A 22,859-nucleotide genomic window follows, 5' to 3' on the forward strand; every position below is an offset into this window, starting at 1 on the left:
AATGCTGCTTTCATGAAGGGGGGTTTCAGACTGCTATTTATCTGAGACTGAAACGTGATCTTTGCTTGCTTATCTCGCTCTGGAGCTCCTCTTTGTTTAGTGTCTACACATACTCTCGGTGCTAAGAGTAATTACAAGTAATTACAGGAAAATGCAATGCATTCTTCGACTTGGCTACAAGAAAATTGTTTATACTGCCAATTCTGAGGCATCATAATTTTAGGCAATGTCGGGTCGCAATGTATTTCCTAAAAGCCCTGTGTGACCCATTCGTCTGTTTCTGTGTTGCCTCATATCTATGGGCCTGCCTCAGGAAGAGGAAAAGGCTGGGCATAGTTTCTAGCCGCACCCTCTAACCATAATATGAACAGTTTTTTTTAGTTTTTTTTACTATAACTGATTTTAAAGGTTTTAACTGGACCACAGCTAAATGTATTTAATAATGTTTTAACTAATGTATATATGAATATTTATTGATTTGGATATTTTTTATATGTATTCTTTTGCTTTTATGATCTGTTCACAATGATCGATAAAAGCTGTATGAAATGAAAATGACTTGGCTACACACCCCTTGGATGGATTTACACAGCGTGCAGTAAAGCAACAACTGTCCATAGTTCACAGCACACGCCGATTCTATAAGGAAAAAACATGCACTCTGAACAAAGGAGAACTTCCATTTGTTGTGGCGTTAAAAAGCACACGCTGTGCTCACCTCGAGTAAGGTTAGGTGAGGTCTCCTCAGATTGAAGATGTGCAGGTTACCGATGACTGGCAGCGGCCTCGGTCCAGGAGGGAAGTTGCTGTATTTGTTACTCTTAATTGAGGAAGCAAAACAAATGTTAAACTTTGGCATGGAACAGTTTTATACATGGGTTCTGCATTGGCTCCATTGACCACAGGTTTACGCCACTCCCTGGGTCGAAGCACCCTAGTTTACTTTGCAGAAGGCAGCAGCCATGGGCAGAGGCTGGTCTGTTTGAAAAGAAGGAACGGGCAGAAGTGGGGTGATGTTGGGAGTAAGTTGATCATGAAGTATAACACGGGGACATCGCGGCATCCTTGTGCAACAGACTATAATGGGGATTTAAAACAGTAATGGGGATGGCGTGATTTGTGGACACAGCGCGAATAGACGGGAGGGAGGAGGTGAGGGAGAAGCTTGCAAATGCACGCACACACTTACCTTGCCCTTTTCCGACATTAATACATATTTTAATATCCAGGAGATGTCTTTTAGCTGCCTCAAAAGCATAAGGGAAAACACGCTGCCGTTCAAATGCCTCGAGAGCACGAGGAACAAAAAAAAGCGAAGCTTCCACAAACATGAGGAAGTCCAGGCCTCCTGTGAAACAAGCGAGCGCGCCTCACGCTGGGAGGGGGCCTGCACCTGTTTCCCTTGCGGGGGCGAGCAGGAACCATCTGTTAATAACAAAACAGATGGTTTGGAAAGCTCGCTCCCACAAGGGAATCACAAAACGTGCACGCGTTGCCATTATAAGCAATGCAACGCGTGCACGTTTTGGGGGGGACAAAGCGAACCGATTACTAAAGGTCTCTCCAATGCAACGCATGCGCGCTGCTTAGGCGAGACTAAAAAAGTGTCCTCTAAAAGTGAGCTGAAAGAGCCTTGTAGCCAATGAGCCATAGGGACAGTAAAGAGGCCATGCTCCATGGGAGGCGCAGACACAAGGTGGACAGGCTGAAACCAGCAAAGTCATGCAATAGAAAGCACGCAAATGCAACTGACAACAAAACAAGCCAATAGAAAGCAAGCAAATGTAATTGACGATAAAACAAGCCAATAGAAAGCAAGCAAATGCAACTGACAATAAAACAAGTGATGGAAAGCAATTGGTGGGTTTTAAGGTGAGGAAAAAAGTTGTGGGGAAGCACATTATACATCTGTGCAGTGCTATCTGGTAGACTCGACCTAAGAATTGAACCAGGGAAGTTGTGGGGCCACAGGTGAGAAAACATGGCTGCGGTGGGGGCCTGGTGCAAGAGCAACAACTCCCCCTTCTTACACTTTAAGACACCCCCACTACTCGCACCTGGACTACATTATTGCACACACAATCACTGTGGTTACTCGCACATACACTGTGTGCTCTTGTACACCGACTCAGGCTTGAACCCTCACATTTCTTGCACACACTCCACCACAGCCACACTCTGCAGCCTCCCTACTTACTCTACGGTGTGTAACTTGTTCTCTCTCTTCTTGCAGTGGCGCAGTACACCATCACCTACTTCCCTGTGCAAGGTAAGTGCGGCCTCTGACACTTTCTTCTTCATTGTGTAGATGGCTGTGTAAAGGAAGCAGTGGTAGAAGCGGGAATGGTGAGATGCGAATCCATCCAGACCCCCTCTCCCCCCCACGGAGACCGACTCCTGTGAGTGCACAGGTCTTCCACTGTGTGTGCAATCTCGTACACAGCCCCCCTTACAGGATCATCACAGGAGACCCACAGACGAGGCAGGAGCAGTACTTAGGGGTGACGCAGGCAAGTCTCGTGGTACCACATTAAACTACACAGGTGGTGCTGGGATTTAGTTTCTTGTGGGGGGTGGGGGCAGTACTCCCCAGGCCACCTCTTTGCGACCGAGGGAATACGATGGCAGTTTTTCACTGCCTCTCCGGTTTTTCCTGCACAAAAAGGCAGTCAGAAACTGTCTTCGGGGGCCCACAGTAGGGCCCCCATGGGTGCGAGGCTGCCGAATGGCTACTTGAGGCACCTACGGTGCCCCTCTGTGGATCCCTGCACCCGGTGGCAGGCACCGGGTGCTGGCCACAGGGTGCTGGGATGAACTGCCCCCCTCTTTTTCACATTTTAATTTTAATTTGAATTTTGAAAGTATTTATAAAGCGCTCTGTGGCCAAGCGGCTTCCTGGCGCTATAGGGCAGTCTTTAGCAGGTGGGCGAAGCGCCGGGGAGAGAGTTTGATCAGAGAATGCTTGGGAAAATAAGCAAGTTTTGAGGGCTTTACGGAAGTGCAGATAGACGGTAATGGATCTAATGGCCAGTGGGAGGCTGTTCCAAAAGCGGGGAGCCAGGATGGAGAATCTAGAGCCGCCTACTCTGGACTTACGGAAACATTTTGGTTTGCACTTGTTTCCCCTCGGTACCCACCTGATCGGTCCCCGGTCCGTCACGGCGATTCTGTGCCGCTTGAACGGAGGGATGCGACTCCTCCCCCTTGCAGCCTACATAGGTGCCTGTTGAAACCGCCGCACTGGTGTGAGCAGTGTGAGCCGGCGCTGGCAGCGAGTGGTGCATTACTACGAGAGTCAGGCGCTAGTGCGGTTGATTTAAAAACCGTCTAGCGTTAAAATCTTTTTATAATCTTGTGTAGCGCTTCGGTGCTAATTTACTTTTTAAACAACTAAAACAACTGGGGGGTGAATTTGTTTGCTGATTTTTAAACATTTTGGTTTGCACTTGTTTCCCCTCGGTACCCACCTGATCGGTCCCCGGTCCGTCACGGCGATTCTGTGCCGCTTGAACGGAGGGACGTGACTCCTCCCCCTTGCTGAGTCACTTCCCGGACTCCCCACCTAAGGAGGATGGCTACTCGACCGCGCAGCGGGCGCGCCGATGGCGCGCCGAAGGCGCGCCTAAGACAAGCCCGTCTGCGCCCGTCCGCGACCGGTCGGGACCCGGGGCCATAGACCCTACTCCATTTATAACCTACAGTTCTGCTGATCTTTTTGCTCTTCAAGGCAATTGGCCCCTTAGTCCCCCCACACTTGAGCGCATCTCTGCTCTTGAAATCTCTGCCCCTTCCCCCCCCCTCCGGCCCTCTTGCCTGGACCCTTGTCGGCTGCCCCTCTGGCCTTCCCCTCCGCCCCCCCTTCCTGTCTGCCCATCACGGCTTCAGCCTACCTTTTAAATACCCGCTCAGCGGCCAGACACCAGCTTGAACTTTTTAATCTCTTGGACACTGAGATCCCTGACTTCCTGTTTCTCACGGAAACCTGGTTCTCCGCAGATTCACTGCCGGATGTTTTATCCGCGCTCCCCGACTCCTACTACGCCCTGCGGGCTGATCGTCCCGACGGGAAGGTCGGTGGGGGCGTGGCCATGATCACCCGATCCTATCTTCAGTTCCAACCGCTTCCCTATCCCCCCCTTCCTAATGTTGACCTGATAGTGGCCCGATCTACGAATCTCCCGGTCCCCCTCACTGTTGTCCTTTTATACCGCCCCCCGCAGAGTATGCCTAATTTTGTGCCTGCACTACAAGAGCTGCTTGCCACTCTCGTGGTCAACAACTCTTCAGTTCTTCTATTAGGCGATTTCAACTATTGGCCTGGAGACCCCATGGAAAACCAGACCTCTAAAGATCTTTCTGATACTCTGTGCGGCCTCAATTTCATATCTCACATTCACTCCCCCACTCACGTACATGGCCATGTCCTCGACCAGCTATGGTCGGCTAGCCGAACCATATCGTCCACTACCATCCTTCCCTGCATTTGGTCGGACCACTCGTTCATCTCCTTTTCCATCAACCTTGGAACAGTTGAAAAGCCCCCTCTGCCTAAAAACATCTTGGCGCGGAACTGGAACCGGGTGGACTTCAATACTCTTTGCTCTTCCCTGTCGACTTCTCTCCCTAACCTATCTTATCTTTCCCTTGATCATCAAGTCGATGCTGTCAACACCTGGCTGTCCGCACCTTGCAACTTGGTTGCCCCCCTCAGGAGGGTCAAGGCGTGTCGCCTCCATGAAGCCAATAAGTGGTTTTCTGACGACCTCAAAACCCTTAAACTGGCCCTGAGGCAGTCAGAACGTCAGTGGAGACGCCACTACTGCCCCTCTCTGAGAGCTCGATATAGGTCTCTCCTTAACAACTATAAGAGAGCCATTCTATCGGCCAAACTTGAATATTTCTCTGGTAAAATACTGTTAGCAGCCAATAAACCCAAGGAGATTTTCTCTATTGTTCATAATTTAGCGGCGTCCGATAGAGTTAACTCCCATCCTGTCCCATCCCAACTCCTTTGCCTCTCCTTGAATGATTTCTTCTCTGAGAAGATCGCCAACATTAAACGGAACATTCACCAGCCTTCTTTGTCCCTACCCCCTCCCTCCCTCCCTCCCTCCCTTGTCCTCTTCTCTTCACCACTTCCCACCCATCTCGCCCTCGCCACCGTCCCACGAATTTGCAAAGCCACCGCCGGAGGACGATCCTTCTCCTACCTGGCAGCCAAGACATGGAACTCCCTCCCCACTCACCTACGGCTGACCCAGGACCATCTCTCCTTCAGGAAACAACTCAAGACCTGGCTGTTTGAGCAGTAGCGACCCCCCCCCTCCCAGCGCCTTGAGACCCTAGCGGGTGAGTAGCGCGCTATACAAATTTGTTTGATTGATTGATTGATTGAGGATGGATACAACTGATGGTGATGGTGGAAGGCAGCCTAGGAGTGGCGTCCCTTACAGACTGAACTGAACTGTAGGATTAGAGGGGAGGCCGTTCGCTCTCTCAGCTTTGGGATCAATACTTTGTCTAATTTTCTCTCTCCCTCTCTCCCTCTCCATCTCCATCTCACTCTCCTCTCCCTCTCCTGTCTATCTCTCTCCCCCTTTCTTTCTTTCTTTCTTTCCCTCCCTCTCTCTCTCTCCCTCTCTCTCTCTTCTCGCTTCAGTGCTCCTAGGAACTGCCATGATGGGGCCTGAGCAGTATCACTTCCCTTGCCAATGGGGGTATCTTGAATGGGGTGTCATCTTAAGGGGGGGCGAGGGATCCTTATGCTGTGTTGAACCTGGCACTTTCTGCTGGATTATCCCCACACTTTCTGCCTTCCTATGCCTATTTTTTTTATCTTGTTTTTGCTGCCTTAAGGATTCTAGGCACTTTACCACTGCGAATCAGAACTAAAGTACATGTGTTCTCTCCTCTAAACAAGATATGATTAGTTTACACTTGTTTGACATGTTTGATTTACCTGTAAGCCCCTTGTAAAGTATTATCCCATACTCTCAGGACCTGTAAATTAAATGCTACTAGCGGGCCTGCAGCACTGCTTGTGCCAAGTACAGACGTAGTCTTTTAAACCTGTCTCAGTCCTCTCACTGTAGTACCTGCGTGCAGAGCTTACTGCCCCATCACCGTGGCATTTTAAACTGCTTGCCAAGCCTTAAACTTCCCTTTTATTATACAGAGGTCAACCCTAACGTAGGCCCTGTGAGCAAGGTGCTGTGCAAGTAACAGGGAGAACATGTGACTTTATGTGTGGCATCTCCTGGTAGTAACAAACCGCCTAATTTATTTCTCACTGCTGTGAAGCCTACTCCTCTCATAGGCCAATATTGAGAATCCCCTTATATATCTAACGTGGTAATTCCTCATCTGAAAGGAGTGGTTTTGCCATGTTTGGTATGTTTAGTATAGTAGTGTTGAATCCTACTTATCGGTGCAGTTCGATTTTACAATACTATTTTAGAAATGCCACTTTTGGAAAGTGGATCTTTATCTGTGCTTATGACTCTTTGTGCTTTGCAGACTGACTCTAATACACGTCTAGGCTGGGTGACCGCTATACCTGAGGCGTACTTTCCAGACAGCCATAACTCAGAAAGTACTGGGTGTGAAGGTGGATACATCTGCATACGGATGGTCTTCCAGGCTGGGCAGGGGAAAGGTGGAGTGCGCTTAAATCTGATAGGTTGTGTCCTGCCCACACACAAAGGGCTGAATTACCCCCCCCCCCCCCCCACTGATCACCTGGATCCAGGGCTGGGTTGAAAGAGTTTGTTGTGCATTGCTAAGAGTTCCTTTGAAGTCACACCATCATCAAAGACATTTTTGATAAGCCTGCCTGCTCTGTGCCAAGCTACGAGAGGGTGAGCACAGGTTATCTTTGGTGTGTAATTTAGTTAGTCTGACTAGAGTGGTGGGTTCTGCCTGGTTAGGTGCATACCCTAGTCAACCATTGACCCCTTTTTCTATCACCGTGGGTCTTTAATTCTACGTCCTGCACTACTTTAGCACAGATGTTCTGGCGTCTTCATTAACAAAGAGGCAGTTTACATGTGTATGCCTCTAGATGGCACCAGATACCATGTATTCTCTTTCCCTGGAGTACACTGTTATATATCTAGGCAGAGGTGATTCTGACAACTGGCAAAACGCAAGAAGATCCCAGAGGGCATGTATTAGTTTTTTCCCCAGGCCTCGCAAAAGCTTCAGGTAAGTGTGCACCATTTCAGGGATAGGAGTTACCCAATCCCCTGTCATCCCTAGCCCTCAGAGGTGCTGTGCTATAGACTGTAACTGATCAGAGGGTGTCCACCGCAGACTGAACCAAAAGAAATGTGGGCGGAGGATTTTAGGACCTCCTCTCCTAAGAAGTGAACTGAAGGGTGGCTGCCAGCGCTAATGAAGTTGTTGCGCCCCCCACAGGACGATCGGAGCCCATGCGGCTGCTGCTCTCTGACCAGGGCGCCCAGTGGAAGGATGAGGTAGTGCCGATCGCGGATTGGTTGGGTGGAAAATCAGCAGCGCTGCAAAAGGAGGCGGTGAGTAGGATCTCTCTGTAGTCTATCATGGTGCCCTCTGGAGCGCCTGCTGTGCTTGGTGTACATGCTATGCTTGCATTCATGGTGGGAATGGTGTACTTTTGTGCTTTCCATGTATAATGCAGCAGGAATACTTGCGGTGCTTGGGTATATGCTGTATTTTGCATGTGTGCTGTGCTTGGGGTATATGCTGTGTTTGGCATGTGTGCTGTGCTTGGCATGTGTGCTCTTCTTGGTATCTGTGCTGTGCTTGGTATCTGTGCTGTGCTTGACATGTGTTCTGTGCTTGGTATCTGTTCTGTGTTTGGCATGTGTACTGGGCTTGGTATGTGTGCGGGGCTTGGCATGTGTGCTTTACTTGGCATGTGTGCTCTTCTTGGTATCTGTGCTGTGCTTGGTATCTGTGCTGTGCTTGACATGTGTTCTGTGCTTGGTATCTGTTCTGTGTTTGGCATGTGTACTGGGCTTGGTATGTGTGCGGGGCTTGGCATGTGTGCTTTACTTGGCATGAATGCTCTGCTTGCCTTGGGTGCTGTGCTTGGCAAGTGTGCTGTGCTTGGGGTATATGCTGTGCTTTCAATGTGTGCTGTGTTTGGCATGTGTTGTTGTCACAAGAGCGCCCACAGCACTGAGACCGCATTGGCTGCAGTCACAAGAGCGCCCCACAGCATTGAGACCCCTTTGGCTACTGTCACAAGAGCATCCCACAGCACTGAGACTACATTGGTTGCTGTGACAACAGCGGCACATAGCACTGGGACCGCATTGGTTGCTGTGACAAGAGCGGCACACAGCACTGAGACCGCATTGGCTGCTGTCACAAGAGCGCCCACAGCACTGAGACCGCATTGGCTGCAGTCACAAGAGCGCCCCACAGCATTGAGAACCCTTTGGCTACTGTCACAAGAGCGTCCCACAGCACTGAGACTACATTGGTTGCTGTGACAACAGCGGCACATAGCACTGGGACCGCATTGGTTGCTGTGACAAGAGCGGCACACAGCACTGAGACCGCATTGGCTGCTGTCACAAGAGCGTCCCACAGCACTGAGACCTCATTGGCTGCTGTCACAAGAGCTGCACCCGGCAATAAGACCGCATTGGCTGCTGTCACAAGAGCACCCACAGCACTGAGACCATATTGGCTGCTGTCACAAGAGCGTCCCACAGCACTGAGGCTGCATTGGCTGCTGTCACAAGACCGTCCCACAGCACTGAGACCGCATTGGCTGCTGTCACAAGAGTGTCCCACAGCACTGAGACCACATTCACTGCTGTCAAAAGAGCGTCTCAAAGCACTGAGGCTGCATTGGCTGCTGTCACAAGCGTCCGACAGCACTGAGGAAGCATTGGCGGCTGTTACAAGAGCTGGACACAGCACTGAGACCGAATCGGCTGCTGTCACAAGAGCAGCACAGCACTGAGACCGCATTGGCTGCTGTCACAAGAGCGCCCACAGCACTGAGACCGCATTGGCTGCTGTCAGAAGAGCGTCCCACAGCACTGAGACTGCATTGGCTGCAGTTACAAGAGCATCCCACTGCACTGAGAATGCATTGGTTGTTGTCACAAGAGCGTCCCACAGCACTGAGACTGCATTGGCTACTGTCACAAGAGCGTCCCACATCACTGAGACCACATTGGCTGCTGTCACAAGAGCCGCACACAGCACTACGACCGCATTGGCTGCTGTCACAAGAGCGTACCACAGCACTAAGAACACATTGGTTGCTGTCACAAGAGCGCCCACAGCACTGAGACCGCATTGGCTGCTGTCACACGAGCGTCCCACAGCACTGAGACCGCATTGGCTGCTGTCACAAGAGCGTCCCACAGCACTGAGACCATATTGGCTGCTGTCACAAGCATCCGACAGCACTGAGGAAGCATTGGCGGCTGTTACAAGAGCTGGACACAGCACTGAGACTACATTGGTTGCTGTGACAACAGCGGCACATAGCACTGGGACCGCATTGTTTGCTGTGACAAGAGCGGCACACAGCACTGAGACCGCATTGGCTGCTGTCACAAGAGCGTCCACAGCACTGAGACCGCATTGGCTGCTGTCACAAGAGTGTCCCACAGCACTGAGACCGCATTGGCTGCTGTCAGAAGAGCGTTCCACAGCACTGAGACCACATTGGCTGCTGTCACAACAGCATCCCACATCACTGAGACTGCATTGGCTGCTGTCACAAGAGCGTCCCACATCACTGAGACCACATTGGCTGCTGTCATAAGAGCTGCACACGGCACTGAGACTGCATTGGCTGCTGTCACAAGAACATCCCACAGCACTGAGACCGCATTGGTTGCTGTCACAAGAGCGGCACACAGCACTGAGACCACATTGGCTGCAGTCACAAGAGCATCCCACAGCACTGAGACCACATTGGCTGCTGTCACAAGAGCGTCCCACAGCCCTGAGACTACATTGGTTGCTGTGACAACAGCGGCACATAGCACTGGGACCGCATTGGTTGCTGTGACAAGAGCGGCACACAGCACTGAGACCGCATTGGCTGCTGTCACAAGAGCGTCCCACGGCACTAAGACTGCATTGGCTGCTGTCACAAGAGCGTCCCACAGCACTGAGACCGCATTGGCTGCTGTCACAAGAGCGTCCCACGGCACTAAGACTGCATTGGCTGCTGTCATAAGAGCTGCACACGGCACTGAGACTGCATTGGCTGCTGTCACAAGAACATCCCACAGCACTGAGACCGCATTGGTTGCTGTCACAAGAGCGGCACACAGCACTGAGACCACATTGGCTGCAGTCACAAGAGCATCCCACAGCACTGAGACCACATTGGCTGCTGTCACAAGAGCGTCCCACAGCCCTGAGACTACATTGGTTGCTGTGACAACAGCGGCACATAGCACTGGGACCGCATTGGTTGCTGTGACAAGAGCGGCACACAGCACTGAGACCGCATTGGCTGCTGTCACAAGAGCGTCCCACGGCACTAAGACTGCATTGGCTGCTGTCACAAGAGCGTCCCACAGCACTGAGACCGCATTGGCTGCTGTCACAAGAGCGTCCCACGGCACTAAGACTGCATTGGCTGCTGTCACAAGAGCGTCCCACAGCACTGAGACCGCATTGGCTGCTGTCACAAGAGCGTCCCACAGCACTGAGACCGCATTGGCTGCTGTCACAAGAGCGTCCCACAGCACTGAGACCGCATTGGCTGCTGTCACAAGAGCGTCCCACAGCACTGAGACCGCATTGGCTGCTGACACAAGAGCGTCCCACAGCACTGCGACCGCATTGGCTGCTGTCACAAGAGCGTCCCGCATCACTGATTCCGCATTGGCGGCTGTCACAAGAGCATCCCACAGCACTGAGACCGCATTGGTTGCTGTGACAAGAGCGGCATGCAGCACTGAGACCGCATTGGCTGCTGTCACAAGTGCGTCCCACAGCATTGAGACCCCATTGGCTACTGTCACAAGAACGGCACTCAGCATTGAGACCCCATTGGCTACTGTCACAAGAACGGCACACAGCATTGAGACCCCATTGGCTACTGTCACAAGAGCGTCCCTCAGCACTGAGGAAGCATTGGCTGCTGTCAAAAGAGCGTCCCACAGCACTGAGTCTGCATTGGCTGCTGTCAAAAGAGCGCCCACAGCACTGAGACCCCATTGAGACCCCATTGGCTACTGTCACAAGAGCGTCCCTCAGCACTGAGGAAGCATTGGCTGCTGTCACAAGAGCGTCCCACAGCACTGAGTCTGCATTGGCTGCTGTCAAAAGAGCGCCCACAGCACTGAGACCGCATTGGCTGCTGTCACAAGAGCGGCACGCAGCACTGAGACCGCATTGGTTGCTGTGACAAGAGCGGCACGCAGCACTGAGACCGCATTGGCTGCTGTCAAAAGAGCCACACACAGCACTGAGACGGCATTGGCTGCTATGACAAGAGCGGCACACTGCACTGAGACCGCATTGGTTGCTGTGACAAGAGCGGCACACTGCACTAAGACCGCATTTGCTGCTGTCACAAGTGCGTCCCACATCACTGACTCCGCATTGGCTGGTGTCACAAGAGCAGCACACGGCACTAAGACTGCATTGGCTGCTGTCACAAGAGCGTCCCACAGCACTGAGACCGCATTGGCTGCTGTCAGAAGAGCGTTCCACAGCACTGAGACCACATTGGCTGCTGTCACAAGAGCATCCCACAGCACTGAGACCGCATTGGCTGCTGTTAGAAGAGCGTTCCACAGCACTGAGACCACATCGGCTGCAGTCACAAGAGCGTCCCAAAGCACTGAGGCTGCATTGGCTGCTGTCACAAGAGCTGCACACGGCACTGAGACCGCATTGGCTGCTGTCACAAGAGCGTCCCACATCACTGAGACCACATTGGCTGCTGTCATAAGAGCTGCACACGGCACTGAGACCGCATTGGCTGCTGTCACAAGAGCATCCCACAGCACTGAGACCGCATTGGCTGCTGTTAGAAGAGCGTTCCACAGCACTGAGACCGCATTGGCTGCTGTCACAAGAGCGTCCCACATCACTGAGACCACATTGGCTGCTGTCATAAGAGCTGCACACGGCACTGAGACCGGATTGGCTGCTGTCACAAGAGCGTCCCACAGCACTGAGACGGCATTGGCTGCTGTGACAAGAGTGTTCCACAGCACTGACACCGCATTGTTTGTTGTAACAAGAACGGCCCACAGCATTGCAATGGATGGCTGATTTCCTCAAAGGTCGGTCTCAAATGATCCCTCTGGTTCCCTTCAAGTTCCGTCGTTTCCATCGCTCTGGAGAGGAGGGCCACAGGCCTCATCCCTGAGCCCGACGCTGTTTAACATCTATGCCGCTCCTCTGACCCAGACGGCCAAAACATCAGGGTTTGAAGTCATTTCTGACTGTGACGAAACTCGGCTGATAATCTCTTTGGGACAGGATGCTACCATGAGTTGTTTTCAAGCCACCCTTAGGAACATTGCAGCCTGGATGGCCAAGAACTATCTTCAGTAGAACACAGGGCAGGACTGGGAACCAAAACCTGCCCCGGCAAAGTGCTCGGCCGGCCCCCAGTGGGGAGGTTGGGGGTGCGACCGAGCTCTTTGCCGGGGCCGGTTTTCGGCCGATTTTGTTACAGGGCCGATTTTGCAGCTTTGCTGCATAAACGGCCCTGTAACAAAAACGGCCCACAAGGGCCCAAAAACGCCCCCCGCCATTGCGGCGCACAAGGGGATTGCCCGGGGCCCGCAATGGCCAGTCCAGCCCTGGTAGAACAGCGAGAAGACGGACGTTCCCTCAAACTTGACCATAAACTATCCATGAAAGTTCACGTCACTGCCAGTGGTGGGTCTTGTTTTGCTACCGTTCCCCTGACTTCCTTCCACTGCCATAAAAAGCTGATCCAGGCTTTGATAATCAGCCGTTTAGACTATGGCAAGGCTTAGCTGATGGCAGCCAATGACACCCTTCTCACCAAATTACAGATGGTGCAAAATACGGCTGCCCGATATTCTCTAATCTCTCAGCAGGTTTTCACATTTTTTTAAAACTTTTTCATTTTTCTCAAAGAGGGAGTTTGTTTTGAAAAATAAAATAAAATAAAAACTAATGACCCCCCTCCCCAAACCATAGAATTTTTCTCCCATGGTGTAGTAGTCATTTTTCATTTTTTGTTTTACTGTCTCTCACTGCCATGGTATGCCCGGCAGTGAGTAACAGTTTTAAGAAAGGCGTACAACTCTCCACTCAAAACAGGGTGGACAGTCAGATGACTTACCTCCATCAGCTCTTAATCGGCCAGAGAGCATTTTACACTGACAGAGTACATTTTACTTCGTCAATGTAAAACTTGAGGTCCGCTCGACTCAAAATCAGGTGGGCGGGCTTTGAGTTTGGTGGACAGGGCAGTCTGTTGCCATTGCAATGGAGTACCTTCTTGGCTCAACTCTAATTCAGCCCCAGATCCCCCCCCAAAGCAAATCATTCCTGACCCCGCTCCTCATGGGAACAGTCCATCCCAAACCCTGGTCATCTCACCCATCCACACAGATTCCATATATTAACACATTGAGGGTGATTTGGGACAGCCCACTGCTTTTTTAGTTGGGAGATTTAGAATTCACAGCCCCTGAATCTCACTAGACTAACTAAGCTACACCCCTGGACCTCATGCTGTAACTGCCATACTTTTGAGCTTGACGTGCATGCTGTGCTTGGCGTGCATACAGTGCTTGGCGTGCATGCTGTGCTTAGTGTGCATGCTGTGCTTGGCGTGTATACTGTGCTTGGTGTGCATACTGTGCTTGGTGTGTATACAGTGCTTGACATGCATACTGTGCTTGGCATGCATGCATACTGTGCTTGGCGTGCATACTGTGCTTGGTGTGCATGCTGTGCTTGGCATGCATACAGTGCTTGGAGTGCATAGTGTGCTTGGTGTGTATACAGTGCTTGACATGCATACTGTGCTTGGCATGCATGCATACTGTGCTTGGCGTGCATACTGTGCTTGGTGTGCATGCTGTGCTGGCGTGCATACAGTGCTTGGAGTGCATAGTGTGATTGGTGTGCATACTGTGCTTGGTGTGCATACAGTGCTTGACATGCATACTGTGCTTGGCATGCATGCATACTGTGCTTGGCGTGTATACTGTGCTTGGTGTGCATGCTGTGCTGGCGTGCATACAGTGCTTGGTGTGCATGCTGTGCTGGCGTGCATACAGTGCTTGGAGTGCATAGTGTGATTGGTGTGCATACTGTGCTTGGTGTGCATACAGTGCTTGACATGCATACTGTGCTTGGCATGCATGCATACTGTGCTTGGCGTGTATACTGTGCTTGGTGTGCATGCTGTGCTTGGCGTGCATACAGTGCTTGGAGTGCATAGTGTGCTTGGTGTGCATACTGTGCTTGGTGTGCATGCTGTGCTTGGCATGCATACAGTGCTTGGCGTGCATACAGTGCTTGGAGTGCATACAGTGCTTGGTGTGCATACAGTGCTTGGCGTGCATACAGTGCTTGGAGTGCATACTGTGCTTGGAGTGCATACTGTGCTTGGTGTGCATGCTGTACTTGGCATGCATACAGTGCTTGGAGTGCATACTGTGCTTGGTGTGCATACTGTGCTTGGTGTGCATACTGTGCTTGGTCTGCATACTGTGCTTGGTGTGCATGCTGTGCTTGGCATGCATACAGTGCTTGGAGTGCATACTGTGCTTGGAGTGCATACTGTGCTTGGAGTGCATACTGTGCTTGGAGTGCATACTGTGCTTGGTGTGCATACTGTGATTGGCGTGCATACTGTGCTTGGCGTGCATACTGTGCTTGGTGTGCATACTGTGCTTGGTGTGCATACTGTGCTTGGAGTGCATACTGTGCTTGGTGTGCATACTGTGATTGGCGTGCATACTGTGCTTGGTGTGCATACTTTGCATACTCTCCTCTATGGGACAGGCCTCTCAGAGGGGCCCTCTCTGCACTGTACTCACTCCTGGCAGTCACCAGGCCCTCTGGGGCCCCATCAGTCTGACATGTGTTCATTTGTCTCTCCTGCAGATGTTTGGACAGCTGCCTAAGTTTCAAGATGGAGACTTTGTCATGTACCAGTCCAACTCCATCCTGCGGCACCTGGGGCGCAAATTTGGTAAGAATGCGGGTGTTGTGTGGGGACCAATGGGCAGTGGGGTGACAGGCCTGTGGAGATATCTGTCAGACAAGTGCCCACTGCATGACCAGTGCCCTGGGGCAGAGACGGTCCTCATCCTGATGGGCAGATGTCAGTTGAGGGCCTCTGATCGTCAGATGTCAGTTGAGGGCCTCTGATCGTCAGATGTCATTTGAGGGCCTCTGATCCCAGATGTCATTTGAGGGCCTCTGATTAGCAGATGTCATTTGAGGGCCTCTGATCAGCAGATGTCAGTTGAGGGCTTTGGATCAGCAGATGTTAGTTGAGGGCCTCTGATCAGCAGATGTCCTTTGAGGGCCTCTGATCGGCAGATGTCAGTTGAGGGCCTCTGATCAGCAGATGTCAGTTGAGGGCCTCTGATCGGCAGATGTCAGTTGAGGGCCTTGGATCAACAGATGTCAGTTGAGGGCCTCTGATCAGCAGATGTCAGTTGAGGGCCTCTGATCGGCAGATGTCAGTTGAGGGCCTCTGATCAGCAGATGTCCTTTGAGGGCCTCTGATCATCAGATGTCAGTTGAGGGCCTCGGATCCCAGATGTCAGTTGAGGGCCTTGGATCAGCAGATGTCAGTTGAGGGCCTTGGATCAGCAGATGTCAGTTGAGGGCCTTGGATCAGCAGATGTCAGTTGAGGGCCTTGGATCAGCAGATGTCAGTTGAGGGCCTTGGATCAGCAGATGTTAGTTGAGGGCCTCTGATCAGCAGATTTCAGTTGAGGGACACTGATCGGCAGATGTCAGTTGAGGGACACTGATCGGCAGATGTCAGTTGAGGGCCTCTGATCCCAGATGTCAGATGAGGGCCTCTGATTGTCAGATGTCATTTAAGGGCCTCTGATTGTCAGATGCTAGTTGAGGGCCTCTGATCCCAGATGTCAGTTGAGGGCCCCTGATTAGCAGATGTCAGTTGAGGGACACTGATCGGCAGATGTCAGTTGAGGGCCTCTAATTCCAGATGTTAGTTGAGGGCCTCTGATCAGCAGGTGTTAGTTGAGGGACTCTGATCCCAGATGTTAGTTGAAGGCCTCTGATTGGCAGATGTCATTTGAGGGCCCCTGATTAGCAGATGTCAGTTGAGGATCTCTGATCGGCAGATGTCAGTTGAAGGCCTCTGATTAGCAGATGTCAGTTGAGGGCCTCTGATTAGCAGATGTCAGTTGAGGGCCTCTGATCGGCAGATGTCAGTTGACGGCCTCTGATCAGCAGATGTCAGTTGAGGACCTCTGATCAGCAGATGTCAGTTGAGGACCTCTGATCAGCAGATGTCAGTTGAGGGACACTGATCGGCAGATGTCAGTTGAGGGCCTCTGATCCCAGATGTCAGATGAGGGCCTCTGATCGGCAGATGTCAGATGAGGGCCTCTGATTAGCATATGTTAGTTGATGGCATGTCATCAGCAGATGTCAGTTGTGGGCCTCTGATTAGTAGATGTCAGTTGAGGGACATTGATCGGCAGATGTCAGTTGAGGGACACTGATCTGCAGATGTAATTTGAGGTCATTTAAGGGCCTCTGATCGGCAGATGTCAGTTGAGGGCCTCTGATTGGCAGATGTCATTTGAGGGCCCCTGATTAGCAGATGTCAGTTGAGGACCTCTGATCAGCAGATGTCAGTTGAGGGACACTGATCGGCAGATGTCAGTTGAGGGCCTCTGATCAGCAGATGTCAGTTGAGGACCTCTGATCAGCAGATGTCAGTTGAGGGACACTGATCGGCAGATGTCAGTTGAGGGCCTCTGATCAGCAGATGTCAGTTGAGGGCCTCTGATCAGCAGATGTCAGTTGAGGGACACTGATCGGCAGATGTCAGTTGAGGGCCTCTGATCAGCAGATGTTAGTTGAGGACCTCTGATCAGCAGATGTCAGTTGAGGGACACTGATCGGCAGATGTCAGTTGAGGGCCTCTGATCATCAGATGTCAGTTGAGGGACACTGATCAGCAGATGTCAGTTGAGGGACACTGATCTGCAGGTGTAATTAGAGGTCATTTGAGGGCCTCTGATTAGCAAATGTCAGTTGAGGGCCTCTGATCAGCAGATGTAAGTTGTGGGCCCCTGATCCCAGACGTCAGTTGAAGGCCTCTGATTGGCAGATGTCATTTGAGGGCCCCTAATTAGCAGATGTCAGTTAAGGGCCTCTGATCAGCAGATGTCAGTTGAGGGCCTCTTATCAGCAGATGTCATTTGAGGGCCTCTGATCAGCAGATGTCAGTTGAGGGCCTCTGATCAGCAGATGTCAGTTGAGGGCCTCTTATCAGCAGATGTCAGTTGAGGGCCTCTTATCAGCAGATGTCAGTTGAAGGCCTCTGATCAGCAGATGTCAGTTGAGGGCCCCTGATCAGCAGATGTCAGTTGAGGACCTCTGATCAGCAGATGTCAGTTGAGGGACACTGATCAGCAGATGTCAGTTGAGGGACACTGATCAGCAGATGTCAGTTGAGGGCCTCTGATCAGCAGATGTCAGTTGAGGGCCTCTGATCAGCAGATGTCAGTTGAGGGCCTCTGATCAGCAGATGTCAGTTGAGGGCCTCTGATCATCAGATGTTATTTGAGGTCAGTTTAGGGCCTCTGATGGGCAGATGTCAGTTGAGGGCCTCTTATCAGCAGATGTCAGTTGAGGGCCTCTGATCAGCAGATGTCAGTTGAGGGCCTCTGATCAGCAGATGTCAGTTGAGGACCTCTGATCAGCAGATGTCAGTTGAGGGACACTGATCAGCAGATGTCAGTTGAGGGCTTCTGATCACCAGATGTCAGTTGAGGGCCTCTGATCATCAGATGTCATTTGAGGTCAGTTTAGGGCCTCTGATGGGCAGATGTCAGATGAGGGCCTCTGATCCCAGATGTTAGTTGAGGGCCTCTGATCGGCAGATGTTAGCTGAGGGCCTCTGATCCCAGATGTCAGTTGAGGGCCCCTGATCAGCAGATGTTAGTGGATGGCATGTGATCAGCAGATGTCAGTTGAGGGCCTCTGATCAGCAGATGTCCTTTGAGGGCCTCTGATCAGCAGATGTCAGTTGAGGGCCTCTGATCCCAGATGTCAGTTGAGGGTCTCGGATCAGCAGATGTTAGTTGGTGGCATGTGATCAGCAGATGTCAGTTGAGGGCCTCTGATTAGCAGATGTCAGTTGAGGGCCTCTGATTAGCAGATGTCAGTTGAGGGCCTCTGATCGGCAGATGTCAGTTGAGGGCCTCTGTACGGCAGATGTCATTTTAGGTCAGTTGAGGGCCTCTGATGGGCAGATGTCAGATAAGGGCCTCTGATCCCAGATGTTAGTTGAGGGCCTCCGATCGGCAGATGTTAGCTGAGGGCCTCTGATCAGCAGATGTTAGTTGAGAGCCCCTGATCAGCAGGTGTTAGTTGAAGGTCTCTGAACCCAAATGTTAGTTGAGGGCCCCTGATCAGCAGATGTTAGTCGAGGGCCCCTGATCAGTAGATGTCAGTTGAGGGCCTCTGATCGTCAGATGTCATTTGAGGGCCTCTGATTAGCAGATGTCAGTTGAGGGCCTCTCATCGACAGATGTCAGCTGAGGGCCTCTGATGGGCAAATGTTTTTTGCTGAGGGCCTCTGATCGGCAGATGTCAGTTGAGAGCCTCTGATCGGAAGATGTCAGTTGAGAGCCTCTGATTGGCAGATGCCAGTTGAGGGCCTCTGACGGGCAGATGTCAATTAAGGGCCTCTGATCTGCAGATGTCAGTTGAGAGCCTCTGATCGGAAGATGTCAGTTGAGAGCCTCTGATTGGCAGATATCAGTTGAGGGCCTCTGATTGGCAGATGTCAGTTGAGGGCCTCTGATGGGCAGATGTTAGTTGAGGGCCTCTAATCAGCGGATGTCAGTTGAGGGCTTCTGATCAGCAGATGTTAGTTGAGGGCCCTGATCCCAGATGTCAGTTGAGGGCCTCTGATCAGCAGGTGCTAATTGAGGGCCTCTGATCCCAGATGTTAGTTGAGGGCCTCTGATCCCAGATGTTAGTTGAGAGCCTCTGGTCCCAGATGTTATTTGAGGGCCTCTGATCAGCAGGTGTTAGTTGAAGGTCTCTGATCCCAAATGTTAGTTGAGGGCCTCTGATCGGCAGATGTCAGTTGAGGGCCCCTGATCAGTAGATGTTAGTTGAGGGCCTCTGATCCCAGATGTCAGTTGAGGGCCCCTGATAAGCAGATGTCAGTTGAGGGCCTCTGATCCCAGATGTCAGTTGAGGGCCTCTGATTAGCAAATGTCAGTTGAGGGCCTCTGATCCCAGATGTCAGTTGAGGGCCCCTGATAAGCAGATGTCAGTTGAGGGCCTCTGATCCCAGATGTCAGTTGAGGGCCCCTGATAAGCAGATGTCAGTTGAGGGCCTCTGATCCCAGATGTCAGTTGAGGCCCTCTGATCCCATGTCAGTTGAGGGCCCCTGTGCCACACATCTTTCATTCAAGATAACGCATTTTCTGTCATTTTCCTGCATTACTGCAACGCCTGAGATTGTCACTCACAAGAACCGTGTCCTGAACTGTGTAAATCCATTTTCTCACTTTGTTCACGGCATAAAAGCTGTGCTCCGATACTGTTTTTCAATGGCCACAAGGTGGCGCTAGTTGGAGGTATAGGATTCTCGATATTCACGACGTGGAACTCTCGTGTTCTCCCAGCCCCACAGTCCCAGGTGTCGCAGGCCTTCAAAGAGCGCGCGTTTATCAGTGTTGTGTCCCTGACTGTGACACAAATGTAAATATAAATGTGTGTATACTTGTAAAGCGCACTGTCGCCCCACCTCGGGGCATCCGGGCACTGTATACCGCTGTGGAGCCCTTCCTGGTTATCCCTGTGAGATGTTCCCTCCTGGGCACCCCCAAGGTGAAGCCAGGCATCCCAGCGCTGTTGGGGGCCGTTGTGGAGATTAAGCAAGCTATTGCCCAGAGTTGCAGAGTGGGACCCATGATTAGACTATGCACCGAGGCGAGAATTATCGAGTCCACGGACATTGAGCCCAAGACCCTCCCGCGTCGGGAATTGAACCCTGGTCCCGGGCCTGACCTCTGCTTCAGGGTCTGCCGCTTCTAACCAGTGAGCCACACTTCTCCACAAACATCACACATCAGGGCTTTGCCAGGCTTGGAGCAGAGCAACCCCGGGCTGGGGGGGAGGGGGAGGGTCTTCTTTTGGGCTTCCAGATGGGGATTTATTTGCTTCAAACTAACAAAATAACAGCAAGATCGGAAACATAACACATTCAGAAGCTCTTATGGTGGGAATGCTCCGCGGATCCTCGGGGGCTGCGGCATGACACTTAGTGGCAATATCGGCAACACTCCCCATTACCCCAAAACAGCAATCTTCTGGAGAAATAAACAGACAAGACACTTCTTTTGTGGAGAAAATTGCTGCTGGTTTATTAGCATTACAAATATGCCAACATGGTGGGTTATCTTACGGGCGATCCCAGGGCACGCGGTCCCTCGCGGCCTGCCCGCCTGATGAGCCAAATTACACTGTGGCCTTTGCCAGATTTGGGGGAGGGGAACACCCCTCCCACCGGTGGACCGCCAGTCTAACCCCCTTGCTCATGCCCCAGAGGGGGGCGGAGCCTTCCAGGCAACCCCCGGTTGCTCAGGTCCACAACCGCCCGTAGGACTAACGGGGCGCCGTTGCTCCTCCAGGGTCCAACGCGAGGACCGCCCTGGGGATATTTGGCTTTAGCACCCTTACGGTGCTCCTGCAGAGGGTACCCCTCTGTACCTCACAGCCTCTGGATCGCACTGTAACTCCGCCTGCATTAAATATCTCAAATCGCATCAGTTTGAGCAAGGAGAAACTCTAAGAAGGTCTTAAAACTGCTGCAAAGCACCAGAAATGGAACAGCACTAACGGGAGCTTGTCCAGGCTGTCCCCGTGGGACCCCGACTGTAACTAAACTCATGTGAGAGGGGCCCCAGTGTGGCCCTCAGCTGCCTCAGCCTGATAACAAATGATAATAAAACCAGTTACAAAAGCTGGCGGACTCAGAGCGCGGCGGCAGCATCGGGCAAGACTCAGGATTACTAATATGGCAATATGTCTGTCCTTACTCCTGTGCAGATATTCAACATGTGACTGGTGCAACATGGTTAGTTCCAGATTGTTGACTAGGCTCACCTTGGCCTTTACCCTGAATTGAAGGAGTTTGGTCGGGATATTCTGCCATGCCTTGGTTCTCTTCCCAAAAAACTCTCTTCCTAACAAACTCCCTCCCCACTCACCTACGGCTGACCCGAGACCATCTCTCTTTCAGGAAACAACTCAAGACCTGGCTGTTCGAGCAGTAGCGCCCCCCCCCGCCCCCTCAGCGCCTTGAGACCCTTACGGGTGAGTAGGGCGCTTTATAAATTTATGATTTGATTTTGATTTGATTAAAAAGCAAAGGTCAGACCACCTCGTGCCGTTCAGGCTGCAGCAGCCCACGAGGAACTGCAGAGCATTCTCACCATAAGAGCTTCTGAACTTGGTATGTTTACACATGTTCTTTTATTTTATTAGTTGAAGCAAAAATAAATCCCCATGTGGAAGCACAAAAGAAAAGACTCCTGACCAGAGCTGCTCTGCGCTCCAAGCCTGACAAATTCATGATGTGTTACAGTTAGGTACACATTACCTCCTCGTCCGTCTTCCTCGCCACAGTAATTAATATCAATGCGCATTCTGCTCCTACAGAAACTCGAGGCAAAAGTTAACATACTAGTCTTCCCATCCCCCCAATATGGCCCTCAGTGGCAACCACCAATCACATACAAGGATACAAGATCCACATCATGACCTGTTTTTTTGTTTCTGCACTACTCCAAGTGCTGCTCATGTTCCTGTTTGTTCAGGTAAATTGGGGGCGGCGGTCCTGCTTTAGCGGACTCTTGGGCATCGTTCTGAGGGGTCTGGACCTGTTTTTCCTCCCCCTTGGCTGGCACTTTGGTCATTCTCCCCTGTCCTGCTCTAGCACACGCAGGGAACTACCATGCCTGTAACTGTTGTTTTTACTGCCGAGTCCTGCTTTAGCGGACTCAGCGTATTTTCATTATTTTCGTTCCTACCTGGGGGGCTGGTGGTTCGCTCGTAGGTTTCCCCCCTCCTGCTTGCATGTTTTCCTTGATTATACTGCAGAGTCCTGCTTTAGCGGACTCAGCGTATATTCTTGGTTTTCTTACCTCCCTGTAGTGCTGGTGAGTCGCGTACCGGTTCCCTTCCTCCTACAAGCCTGTCTCATTTCAGTGTACTACCGAGTCCTGCTTTAGCGGACTCAGCGTGCCTTGCTTCTTCCGGCCCCCCAGTTCGCACACGGGCTTCCTCTTCCCTCATGGTTGTCCGCGTACATGTCACCAGCTGCTGGGTTCTGTGGAAGCGTTGGTTGATCGTAGAGGGGCGTGATTTTATGCCGTCTTTCTGTAAGGGTCCGCGCGTGGTATGCTGCACTTCTTCTGGGGCTTGTTCTGTGTCGTACTTGAATTGGGGATGCCGAGACCGGCCTGCAGCAATTTTTCTTCTGGTTTCCATAGCATTGGTGCACTTTTCAAGCGTTCTTGCTTGCCATAAATGTCTTGCGTGTCATTTTTGTGTGTGCAATGATGGTGGCGGGTGCTGTGTTGGATTCTGTTACCACAGAGGGGTCATCTGGGTTTCTGGACGCAGCCCCTTCCCAAGCCTTGATCAGGCA

General features: G+C 51.7%; 1 protein-coding gene across 1 annotated transcript in view; it reads left to right on the top strand.

The window, feature by feature from the left end:
• The window catches only part of LOC144811307 (glutathione S-transferase P 1-like), a 148,068-nt gene that overhangs the window by 99,526 nt on the left and 25,683 nt on the right, over window positions 1-22,859 (top strand). Inside the window, exons 2-4 of the transcript XR_013606904.1 lie at window positions 2,234-2,269; window positions 7,417-7,532; window positions 15,076-15,163. The gene's annotated coding sequence lies outside the window, so the exon portion shown is untranslated. The remainder of the gene's footprint in view (window positions 1-2,233; window positions 2,270-7,416; window positions 7,533-15,075; window positions 15,164-22,859) is intronic.

This window comes from Lissotriton helveticus, chromosome 1_1 (assembly GCF_964261635.1).
Source record: "Lissotriton helveticus chromosome 1_1, aLisHel1.1, whole genome shotgun sequence".
NCBI classification, from domain to species: Eukaryota; Metazoa; Chordata; class Amphibia; order Caudata; family Salamandridae; genus Lissotriton; species Lissotriton helveticus.